A 12,476-nucleotide genomic window follows, 5' to 3' on the forward strand; every position below is an offset into this window, starting at 1 on the left:
AAACTCTCTTTTGAAGTCTTGTGACTACAGTAGTTTCTATGCATATAGCCGTAACCATGCATTGCCACAGCTGTGGTTTTTGAGATACGTACCCTACTGTGTGTGAATTCAAAGGCATTATAGCTAATAACACGTATTCACAGTAGCAGCCACAGATTTGTTGTTCGCCATGTCACAACAAGTCACTGTGCAGTGCTATTACACTGCAGGGACTCATGATGATAACATATTAATAAGACTCTCAGCAGCGCATCAGTCTCTGGAGATAATAGTCATCCGCTGACAGAGGAAAAATAATAATAATAATATGAAAAAAAGACAGAGATTGAGAGACTTAATGAGCCAAACTCTACACGTGTGTTCGCATGTGCCTGCGCAAGCTTGACGAGTCAGAAAAAAAAAAAAAAGCCAGTGAGAATTGAGATGGGGAAGAGTGCTAATTGAGTATGATCACACCTTCAACGCACCGTCCTCCCTGCTGTCCACACATGCACAACATCTTCGGGGCCTTCTCTCTTTCTTTTACCTTCTCACAGCTGAATTGAAATCCAACTCCAACTTTCATTTGTCTTAAAGTTTTAAATGTGTATGAGGAGAAAGTGGAGAGAAAAAAAGGACAAGTGGGGGAAAATAAACATCACTCAATGCATACACAACCTGCACCAGACAAATCACTGCAGTTTGCTTATGTTGGTTGTCGCTTTCTGCATGAATGCTTTTAGTCTTATACAAACAATGCCTCGTTTTCCCTTTTCCTCTGCATCTGCTCATTCTTTACACTTAATGTGCCCATCGACATTCACAAAGGGTGAGCAGTCTGTCGGCTTTCAAGCTAGTGGAAAGAAACGTTTTAGGTTTTTTTTTTACCATTTCTGTCTATTGGAATTTTAGAAATAACACTGGATACTCAATTAGATCATAATTATTTTGCATGTTTAAACACGAAACTGCGGCTGCGGAAGTTTGAAGGTGGCATTTAGTTGAGAAGTTTAACCGTAAATAGTGGTCTTACGATAAATACATATGGTATTCTTTCAGACAGTTTTTCAGTCATCCAGGTCGCAGTAAATCCAAAACATAAAGCTGAAACAAGAGCAACTGGACTGCTTTCAAAGGTGGGGAATTGGGGTTTAAATAGAAAATGGGAACTCACATGACCGGTGTCTATTAACAACCAGATACTCGTCTGTAATTGGAGGAATCACTTCTGATCCTGTTATCCTTCCCCAGTGATTGGTGCTCTTACCACTAACAACTTGACAGCCCATTAACTGGGGTTAAATTGTTTGGGGACAGGTGTTAAGACTGCGATGCAGATTGATGGGAGATTATATCTCAGTCCATCTCTCCCGTTCACAGAGGGTTTTCGTCGTCGTTAACAGACCATAGTCCTGCCAACAACCACAGATGATGTTCTTATTCAAACCCTCACTCGTCTTTTAGAACTCAAGAAGCTGCTTCTATGAACCTCAGTTGCCCTTGTTTTGGCTTGTTTTTTGGTTTGTTATTTTTTTTTTTGATATCCCCCAAAAACCTCTCCCTCTCCTTTTTCTAATTATAGATCATGTTATTCCTAAAAAATCATGATGAAAGCTGAGATTTTCTGGCCAAACTTTCTGATTCATAGACTGATAAAAGGCTATTTACTCTGTAAAAAAAACAAAAACTTTTAATCCCATATGTCAAGAGAATATAAGGATTCTGAACTCGGCTTGATCCAGGGTTTAGATTTCTTTGCTGGAAATGTAGGCAAATGAGTGCATATTTAACAAGATGATAATAATTTCCATGCCCAAACATTAAAGTTCTATGGGAGGACTATGGGATTGTATGCCTCTCTAATACCTTATATCACTGACGTTTGTATGTCTCTAGCACATAGCGTGTGCCTTGTATTAAGCAGCACGATTCTAGCTGTGCTAATAATTTATTCAGCGTTATGTCAATAGCCTTTGCTATTTATAACACCGCAGCAGCTAATAAAGAAACCAGCTGTAGAGGTGGGTGCCCACTGCAGTTAAACTATATTACTCTACGCAGAGATCCATGCATCCTCCTCCTCCTCTCCCTCCCTCCCTCCCTCCCCCTCGCTCTCTCTCTCTCCCTCTCTTTCTCTCTCTCTCAGTCATTCTCTCCCACCGTGGTGCTGAGCCTGCGACGTTGGATGAGGAAAAAAAAAGAAAATCTCCTTCTTTGCTCCAGCCAACGGACGCGTAATTTGGAAGAGAAACGAGTGAAGGTACTGTACCAAAAACTCATCTCATTTTAAGACTTAAAAAATAGTATTTTCTTTTTCTTTTTTTATTATTACTATTATTTTACGTTGCTTTGATGGGATTCAATCATATGCAATGGATACAAGCGACGGCAGAGCGAGAACCCACCTGCACCACAGACTCCAATGCTCTGCTACGTTGAGTCCTCTTGGTGCAACAGAGCCCCGTATGCTTGATGTTACTGTGTTTTTTTCTGTCCGTGGGTTGTGATGATAATAATAAGAAGAGTGAGAATAGTGCACATGCGTTGGGGGATTTGATTTTAACGCCTGATATCATTCTACATTTTCCCCGCTTTTTATTTTTTGATTTATTTATTTATTTTGCCCCACAGTTGTTGCTTCTTAACACAACGCGCTATTCATGCGCGGTTGGAGGTTCGCACGGCGAGCAGGAGTGATTAAAATCCGTGGCCGTAGATTTAAAGTGTCACATGAAGCCAGGCTGGTTATTTATGCCGGATGATTCTGCGGAGATAGGACGGCAGAGTGCGCGCCATGGACAGATGTGCGAGAGGGGATTTAGGATCGAGGGAGGAATCAGGCAAGGGGATAAAACTGGCGATGCATGCACACGCGGTTTGTGTGTGGGTGTGTGTTTTAGCCTGTGTGTGTGTGCGTGTGTGTCTTTTTTTTTATTATTGTAAATGGCCCAGCTCTCTAGCACTGTTGACTTATGTGTGACAGGACAGGCGCCACACTTTACCTGCAATGAGGGCTTTGGTGTAATGCCCCTAGTTGTCTTGTTTTGGCGTGCGTGTCTGTGTGTGTTTGTGAGAGAAGGAGAGAGACAGACAGAGACAGAGAGAAAGAGAGAGAGCAACAGTGTCCAACTCCTGACCAACAGACCACACAGATTCCTTCGCCCACACGTTTTGGACTGCCAGTCACGAGATGAGGCTTTAACATTTTTAAAATTATCCACCACTACGTCGGTGGTGCCTGCAGAGAGCAAAATAAATACATAAATAAGTGAATGAATGAATAAATGAATGAATGAATATAAATCAAAATAAAAGGCTCCAGGTGCCACCAGCACATACACTGAAATGTTACAGGGAAGGGGCAAGGGGACGGAGTGCAGTGGTTTCAGCACCATGGACAGAGAAATGTGCTGACCAAGCGAGCTTTTTGTTGGGCAAGCTCGTGGAGGCTGAGTGGTTCTTAAGACATGAGAAATGTGTGCATGGACATGATCTGCATGCATAATATGAATGCAAAGTATACACGGGAAGCCCTTTGGTTCTCTTAGGTAATTAGACACTAATAATAATTTATGGTTCTGTAATCTTGTGCTTCTTCTTCTTTTGAGAAACAGGTTCCTTCTTATAGCATGTATATAGCAGTAAATTAGTTTTCACCAGAGTCATTAAGGGAAACCTTTCCCTGTGCCTTTACCATGCATGTCTCAGCCTGACCCCATCAATCACTGGGCACGCCCACTTGGATGGATGTAAACCCATAAACCGTTATTTCCTTCTTTCATTATCCGGTTTCCACACTGTGCTTCATTCTTTACCCACCTGCTGCATTCACTTGTCCCATAATTCCTGGTGTTGGACCGTGGAGGATCTTTTTTTTTTTTTAATTAATTTGATGTTATGTTGCCACTGGAGAAATTATGAGTGGTCTCTAATCAATTGCAATCACAGATCAGTGGTGGTGCAAAAAAACAAAACAGACAAAAAAAAGGTTTGGTAATCAGTCAAGGAAATAAATAACGATCACATACCTTCTTAACCTACTTCCTTGTTGTTCATCAGAATGCTATTGAACTACGCTGACCATAATTCAGGGAATCCATCGCGTTGTCTGTTGAGGTTCATCCCAAGAGGCGATGGATGGTGGAAGCCTAAAGCGAAGCACTCGGAAGCAGGATGGGAAGGAGCTGCAGCAGTTATTGAAAAGTTAATGACAGGATTCATTAGTGCCGTTTTATTAGCATGACCTCGTGCCCTTAGAGACCAAGAGACTCAGGGCTCAGCTGACCTAGTTAATTGGAGGGTGGAGCTGATGTGTACAGGGCAAGATTTTAAATTCTTATGCACACAGACACACAGTGTCCACCTGTTGTTAACCATGTTGATGAGAAAACAATGTTATATTGTCATATATATATATATATATATATATATATATATGCGTTTCTGATATGAACTAGACTTAGCTCGACTCGTCTCTAAACCGCATGTTTGTTGTTGCCTCAGTGATGCCCACATATGAAGAGATTCACCTGCCACTCTAAGCCATCAGCTTGGGGAAGGAAGGTGGTGAAGGATCGTGTTAGAAACTGAGATTGTTGACGTGTTTCTTTGCTGTAAGAATTTGGGTCATGTGTCAATCAAGTGTAACAGTTGCTCTCATTGGTCGTGGCCTGATCTGCGTCATCTCAAAGCTGAGAGTGGTTCACCCTGGTGCCAGCTTTGCTAAAGGTTTCTCGTGCCTGTTGTCGCTACGACTTGCTGCATTGCAAGACCATACCATGTTTTTTTTTTGTTGTTGTTGTTGTTGCCACATTCCAGCTAGTCTCCTCTGCAAACCAAGATTACAAACACAGAATTAAGTCCACAAAATATACAATATATATCATTTCACAAATTATGCAAAAGTTTATTTACACCATTAATATTATAAACTGGGGAACTTTGTCTTCCAGGCCTTTAACTAGCCTTCCAAGTGAGACTTATAATAATAACCTTGTGTATTATTAATCGCCTAAGCACAGCAGGACAGGATGTGTGTGTACAGCAATGAGGAAATAGAACCGTTTGTATAATTTAGAGTAAAAAGAAAAAAATATGCCTCTCTAATAGCAGAGCTGATTAACAACCATTTCGCTGCGTGCTCATAAGAATCCCCCCCTCCGCCTCTCCTAGCCTTCCTTTCTAAGCCACGCCCACTGAATCGATTCCCCCGTGTCCATCAGGGAGGATTATGCAAAGATCCAGAGAGGGATAACCCTAGGGAGACATTCGCACTTGCTCACTCCCCCACACAGCATTCGCGGACACGGCACAGTGTGCTCTCTTTCAGCCTACCAGCTGTTGCAGTGCCTCGGCGCAATCAATACGACAGTCATGTTTCACAACAACCGTCACTCCTTCACTGCCAGGAACCTGTGGGAGGTCCCCTTGGGCAAAAAGACTGCGAGACGTACTCCGCAGTGACAAGGTTTGGGAAATGCAATAACGGATTGACAGATTTGAGAAACCTGGAATGCGGGTTCATTAGTTGTAAAGTGCGTGGGGCGCGAATGCGCTGATAGGGGAAACCTCTCTTTCCCTGTCCATGGGAGGATGAGGTGTGATAGGAGCGTAGAGGCAGAGGAAGAAGCAGGAGCGAGGGTGGAATAAAAAAGTAGCAGGTCAGTAAGGGAGAAGAATATGATACAGTTTATGATGAAAAAATTGAAAGAATAGAGAGTTAGGGATGTGAAGTGACTATACCTTCTCCGTGACAGGTGCTCATGTAGGCAGAGACGAGCATGTCTCATACCTGTCTAGTTAAAATAGGGAGAAGATTGGCGGAAATCATTGAGTATTTTCAGCCCAGTGCAGGCTGCACGGTGGCGCCGGCCCAACTTGAATCAGGCTCCAGTCCAACCAAAGACAATGCTTCGTTTATTTCATCTCAATCAGCTCTTCTTTTCTATCCATAACCACGTCCGTGGAGAGTCAGCTGGCCTCAAACAATGTGAAGATAGATAAATGATTAAACCCACAGCCAGTGGCAGTGGTGCAAGGTCTACTGGGGCCCCAGGCAAACATTTACACTGGTAAACACTGCGCTGCCAGTTAAGCTAATGTTAACCGTCAAAAAATGAATAAAAGAAATAATGTCATGTAGTGGAAGTTATTTTATTCTAAATGTCTCTCCCCCACTGTTAAGGCTAGACCAGCAGCATTCGGTTATTTAGTCTTTGTCATTATGTGCTTCACTTACCACTTTGTTGATCTGCGCGCTGTAGTCGTACTTAACATCTCTAAAGAGTCATTAACATGTAACGGGATTCAGAGTGCAGAGTTGTGTCAGTCAGAGGCCCCTCGGGAATGTCTCCTAGCATCGCTTTATCACCACTCAGAGGCCCGCTGCTGACCTGTGGACACGAGCAGTTGCCTGCCCTGCTTGTTGACAAGCTGCACCTCCAGGTGGAGTGTAGGGTTCCTCGTACATCCATGTCTTCCCTCTAAATCCCCTCCAGTCATTCAGTTGTTTGCTTCGCGTCTTCCTTTTCCCTAGGATGACCTGCCCTAATCTGCATCCGACTGTCCAGGACTGATTGTCTTCGTTGGTTAGCTAGGTTAAAAACATCCGGGTAAACCAATCAGAGGCACAGTATGATGTGTCATGCCTTCGCTGTGCCGCAACATGACAACTATTACCTCAAACAATAATGCAAAAAGGTAGTGCCGTTGGAATATTTAATGAATGAAAGTTTTCTTTCAGGAAAGATGAAATGAACCACCTCAGCAGAGCGTATGAGATTAAACTGACTTAACCTCATAGGATCAGACTGAAGTAATGCTTAGTTGAAGGGATTATGGCTGAATAATTCATGAATATTTTTAAAAGTACCCCGAGTATCTGTAACCAGCAGTCTGTATGTCTTTGACGTCCATGGAGTCGGTTCCTGAATATGTAACTGAGAGTTGTTACGTTCAGTTTTGAAATATTTCATTTTTTTAAAATTGTCCTTTCGTCTGAATGTTTGTTAAAGATCAACATTAAAACCACTGTATGAGGCCCCCATCCTGTTACCAGACACCACGGGACACCTTTAGAAGCCCCACGTCCATTCTCTGATGAGTCACAACTGTTCTGGAGGCATGAATGAGACCAACACAATACTAGAAGGTGGTCATGATGTCATGCCTCATCTATGTAAATATGTATATATATGCTATAGGGGTAGATGTATTTGCAAACTGACCTTTGACAAACAAAGTTAATTATATAATGTTGGCCTTTACTGTTGTGTTGTTGGCCTTTACTGTTGTGTTGAAAATCAGCCTCGAATCAACATCGACCTGCAAGGTGACAGCACAGTTGTCCAATTGAAACATAGATTTTCAGATTAGATGGATTTGTTTAATAAGAAGGTGGATGGTGAGATAACATGCCGTAGGGCTTTCATTGCACCTTTGCTTTTCCTCCATTTCTTCACCGTTCTGATTGATTCTTTCTCCTAAAAGTCAAGCAGCAACGCAAGTTAAATGACAACGTCCACATACTATTGACCCATTTTTGGGTGACCTAAATATCCAATAGTAGTCTTACACTATCTGTAAAGCAAGAAAACCGGTGGCATAAATTTAAAGTACACCCACTCATTCAGGCAGCAGAGCCCCGAGTCTCTATCTCAGGACTGGTGTGACTTATTTTTATTTATTTATTTATTTTCTCATGTTAATAGAGTCACATCTGACGCCTTTATGAGTGTAATCGGAGTGACAGAGTGGCTCAATGTGACCCGACACTGACAAAATGTTTTTGACGGAGAATAGCTGTCGAGGGTGTGACGACGCGTGTCTGTTTGAGGGAAGGCGTCGACGCGCTCGCTGTGACAAACTCGAGCGGCGACGAGTACGCGACAGCGACTGGGACCTGTGGATATCTGCAGCACAGGAACTGCTGCGTGGTCTGCGTTTGATGGACGTCTCACACGCCGATGCTGCAGAGTCTGTGAGATAACCCTGCTCTCCATGTCATCCACCGAGCGCATCCTCCCAATTTGGCGGTAATTTTAAGCTGCAGAGCCTCCCATCTCTCCCTCCGTTATCTGGCACTGCTGCTCTGCACCAGCGTGCTGCTCCCCACCACCCCCACCAGCACCACCTACCTAGTCATGCACCTGCTGGCTCTGACTCTTACTCATGACTCCCCCGATACCTTTAGTCACAATCCGCCATGAGTGACGAGGTCAGAGCTTAGACGGGTTCCTGCGAATGCACATTTCTTCTTGCGACTGAAATGTCGTCACAGCCGCGTGTCGTATGTCGGTTGGGAGGAACATAAAGCAAGGATCAAGGTTTTCAAATGAGGAACTGATTCAAAATAAATCAGTTCGTAGGCAGTAAGTCGATAACATATTGTTTTCATGCTGTGCCGTGATCATAACGTGCGAGTGTTTGCTGTACCGAGAAGGAGAAATTGATTCCACTAACTTGTGATTCAATGGATTCCTTTTTTTTTTTTTTTTTTTTTTTTATGCATTTCAGCCTCAATAATCTGTAAAGAAAGACGGAGCTCGACGTACGTGACTCATACAATATGCAGCTGTTACTCTCAGGGCTTCTATTTTCAGGCTCATACTGCAGTGAACTATGCACTAATGGGGGACGCACGGCGCACTGGAATGTGGAATTGTTTAACCAGTGACTTTTAATCAAAATCATCAGAGACAAAAATGAGTAGTTCAGCGGAGAAATGCTGTTAATCCAAAGCATCCATTTGTTTCCTCTCTATAAGTATATGTCCGTTGTTTAGCATTTAGTGTGTGTGCACTGCATGTGTGTTAAGAAAGGACACCATCTGCCATCAGCTCTGGCTTGTGCCAGCCCCCCCACCCTCCAATAACCCACACCCATGCTCACACATATGAAATCCCTCTGCGTTCAGGTTTGATGGAGGAAAATGAAAACAAAAAGTCTATATGTGGATATGTATGTGTGTGTGTGTGTGTGTGTGTGTGTGTGTGTGTGTGTGTGTGTGTGTGAAGGAGCAGGAGATGAAGACACACAGAGAAAAAGAAGATGCACAGGAAAAGGAGTGGGAGTGGCGCAGAGCGCACTGTAATTGTTAAAAGGTGGAGAATAAAAAGTACAAAGATGGGAGAAGGAAGAAAGCCGCTGCACTTGAACCTTCGCCTCGCGTCGTGTCGCTTTCACATCTGATGGATTTTTGTGCACCTCGCAAATACACAAATATAGAAATACAATTACACACACATACTTGCACACAAGTGGATTTTGGAATAATGTTGTGTTCTTTTTTTTTTTTTTTCTGAACTGCCCTAGATTCATTTGGCATCTGTGCTGCACACTCATCTCTCTCTGTTATCACTCTGCTTTTCCTCTCTCTCTCTCTCTCACACACACACACACACACACACACACACAGGCTGACACTCTCCATCGGCCTCTTTCTTGTAGCCTGCCTCTCTTCTTGAATCTCTCCCTCGTTCCCTTTCTTAATCCATCTTTCCCTCTCTTCTCTCTTAGTAGCGGCTGCTAAGATCTGGGTATAAATATTTTAGCTCTGTCACCCATTCTGCATCTGCAGCTTCACAGAGAGACACTATCTCTGGTCCCTCTGTGTGTGTGTGTGTGTGTGTGTGCTCAGTTTAGTTGGATGAATATGTGCTGGTATGTTCTTCAGAAGCATCTGTTTGCATTCTAATTCGCGCCGCGGCCCACAGAAATGTTTCGATGTCTTGGCAGCCAAATGTGTTTGAGATCCAGGGTTTTTCTCGCGTTTTTATTCTCTCTCATGTTCAGAATCAGATGGTTTGGATACAGAACAGAGAATTAACATCCACGCCTTAACCTTAAACCCTAACCCTAGTATTACCATTGTTTTATATTAAGATATATTATCTTTTCTGAGCCAAAAAGCTATGGCAGATTCTTCATATGTTAACTGTGCAAAGGTTTCCAATATAAGCATGGTATAAGCATAAATGCAAAGTGTGGCTGAACACAGGGAAGTTGTGTTTTTGTCTGGAGGATTTTTGTGATATCTCGAGGCTATAACTAACTTTGTTTTCTTTTTGGGTCTCCCCATTCTTGCGTCACTCCCCAACCTGCAGCCGACAGCAGCGGTGCGTCATCAGTACTGTAATGGCAGCTTTTTTTTTTTTATTCCAGAAAGCGCAACTTCTCAGTGTTCAGCCACACTGAACACTTTGAACTTTAATTAACAAATACCGTAAGCTTTTTTATTATTATTGTTCACGGGTGGATGTTTAGGTCTTAAAGGGTTAACTTTTGTCACTTGGAGGAAAAAGTTAGCGTCAGTGTTGCCAGATACAGCTGATAGTTTCCAGTCCAAATGTTCTCAAAAAGGTTCACCAAAATGCAGATGGAATACTTAAATAAATGATCTGTGTAGTACTTTAACTTTAACCCAGATTGCTTAGCCTAGTTTAGCCTATCATGAAAAACAATACAGTCGAATCACATGATGTCAAACTGCAGCAGCAGCCCCGACTAGTCGCATGTGGGTGTGTCACCGTCACTCGATGCAAAGTGTTACTGCACTTTTGTTTTGTTTCAAATCATCATTAAAAAGCAAAGAGCAACCCAATTCTGTTTTTACCTGCAAAGGAATATTCAAATCTGCCCTAATTGCCAACAATGTTCAGCATTTCTGTTACAAAGTAAACTGCAAAGAATGCAGGCTTGTACGTATTAGCAACTTTCCTCCTGTTGCAGCAAGTCCTGAAGACGTATAAAAGTCATCTTCATGGACATTTGTGGTTGAACAAATACATCAGCAACAGATGAGTGACCAACAGAAGTGTGCTGTTATTGCACACTATTCATGCGCTGGAAGGTCACCTGTGTGTGACTCGGGGCAGAGAAATTATTCCCATGGATTAGAGATTATATCTGTGGGCCACACATGCAGCCTGCAGACGTCTACGTGCTTTGCTTTTGGCCATTTTTTCGATACATTCTGATTTCACTGTGCGTGCATGTGCGTGTTCAGTCATTCATACCTAAAAAGAAGAAGAAAGCTCACAGTTCCCCCCAGTTTGGATCCTTTAGACGTCTAGTCAAGAGCCTCAAGCAACGGTGGCTAAAATATAGAAATAAGCCGTTGAAGACTTGAAGTAATCGATCGTCAAACACTACCTACCACCTCAGTCAATAATAATATCGACTGCTATACATCTTCAGTTAAAACAAGCCAGGGGAACTTCCTTTGTTCGTATGCACTCACAGCAGAGCTGGATCACGCAGGCAGCACACTGAAGGCCTCAAACACAGGCAGGCAGAGGCTGTAAAATGTGCACGCAGCTGAGCTAAACGCACACCACACTGCACACATTAACACGCACACACACGCACACACTATCTACCCTCCTCTTTGCACCCCCAGGGGTTCAAATGAATTCACAAATTCTCACACTTAATCCACCAGCCAGGCAACAAAAGCTTAGTGTGTGAGAATGTGTGTGTGTGTGTGTGTGTGTGTGTGTGTGTGTTTACAAAAAATTTGCATGCTTTTTTTTTTGCTTTTTTTTATTTGAAAGGGTTGAGATTATTTACTTGCAATATTTTTTTTATAAACAGTTCATATTAAATTAAAAAAATAGTCATTGAAATGTGTAGTCGGTATAGTCGGGGAGGAACGTTTGAGGCATGAATGTGTGTTTTTTGTAACACAGTTTCCTACAACTGTGATTAGGTTCTTGTTTTTGTTCCTATAAACAACCCACTGCGTGCGTCGGCTGATGGCAACCATAAGCACATATCTGCTGCCTGAAAAAGGGCCTGAAAAATTCGGCTTTCAGTTTCTGTATTCTGCCAGACTGGCCTGAGGGAATGAATGAGTCAGTGTACAACTCTTCTTTAGTGTTATTCCACATAATGGGCCGTGCATTAGTCTGGTGTAGCCACACTCACCTCTTTTCAGACTATGAGTCTGGCAACACTCCATTTGGATGCCATTATGGGGCACGTTTCAACCGATACTGAGAGAATATAATACCTCTGAACACAAGCGTTAAGTCCTCCAACCAATCAGAGCCTTTTTGTTGTAGACAAAAATCCAATCAGAGATGTATCCCTGGACAACGCACACTCGTCTTTACATCTTCCACCCAACGAACTTGGTGCAGTTTGGTTTTTTAACTATCGATATTTTCATCGATTCTGTAACGTGCACAATGGTAGAATTTAATAATGCACAGGCTGAATAAAATGGACAAAGATTGTCCTTTAGTAGTGGGAGTCAGTAGCAGTAAACAAAACAGCACAATGTGGATACTATGACAATTCAAATGGCCAAATGGAGAGTCCATCTGATATTATTTTATTCTGCTGAAACCTTTGGAGAATGTGTGAGCTTTGTGGCATTTCTATAAACTGTTGGTACAGTTATGTTTGCTGAACGAGTTCAGTGGCATCTTTGCTATTAGGCTGTTCTCTGCTAGAAATGTTAGATAAGGACCATTTACCTACACATAAAGGGTCAC

At 42.6% G+C, this 12,476-nt stretch overlaps 1 protein-coding gene across 1 annotated transcript in view; it reads left to right on the plus strand.

Moving 5' to 3' along the window:
* The first annotated feature begins 2,132 nt into the window (after positions 1-2,132).
* LOC124998327 (protein phosphatase 1 regulatory subunit 29) overlaps positions 2,133-12,476 on the plus strand; it is a 66,921-nt gene continuing 56,577 nt past the window's right edge. Inside the window, exon 1 of the mRNA XM_047572626.1 lies at positions 2,133-2,239. The gene's annotated coding sequence lies outside the window, so the exon portion shown is untranslated. The remainder of the gene's footprint in view (positions 2,240-12,476) is intronic.

Source organism: Mugil cephalus, chromosome 20, assembly GCF_022458985.1.
Source record: "Mugil cephalus isolate CIBA_MC_2020 chromosome 20, CIBA_Mcephalus_1.1, whole genome shotgun sequence".
Taxonomy (NCBI): Eukaryota; Metazoa; Chordata; class Actinopteri; order Mugiliformes; family Mugilidae; genus Mugil; species Mugil cephalus.